This window comes from Penaeus monodon, chromosome 33 (genome assembly GCF_015228065.2).
Source record: "Penaeus monodon isolate SGIC_2016 chromosome 33, NSTDA_Pmon_1, whole genome shotgun sequence".
Lineage (NCBI taxonomy): Eukaryota > Metazoa > Arthropoda > Malacostraca > Decapoda > Penaeidae > Penaeus > Penaeus monodon.
The window spans coordinates 28,939,290-28,939,541 of NC_051418.1; the positions used below are offsets into that span (position 1 = coordinate 28,939,290).

Below are 252 nucleotides of genomic sequence, written 5' to 3' on the forward strand. Positions count from 1 at the left end.
AGTCATGCACGATCCTGCTCTCAAAATACAAGACAACTTCGTCTACGTACGTGTGAAGACGCTACACGATGTACAACATGCAGCATCTACAATGTACACACCGGCAGCTAGTTCATGGCAAGCCACGGAAAGAAGGCGGGGGAGGACGGACGGGAGGAGATGAAGAAGGAAAGGAGAAAGAGCACGAAAGACGAGAGAGAAATATAGACGTAGATCATCTAGAAACAGAGGAAAAGACTGGGGTCGGGGATA

The 252-nt window shown here is 48.8% G+C and overlaps 1 protein-coding gene across 2 annotated transcripts in view; it reads right to left on the minus strand.

The window, feature by feature from the left end:
* Nucleotides 1–252, minus strand: part of LOC119594202 (protein bric-a-brac 2-like) — a gene marked incomplete in the record, with an annotated part of 27,988 nt that overhangs the window by 3,387 nt on the left and 24,349 nt on the right.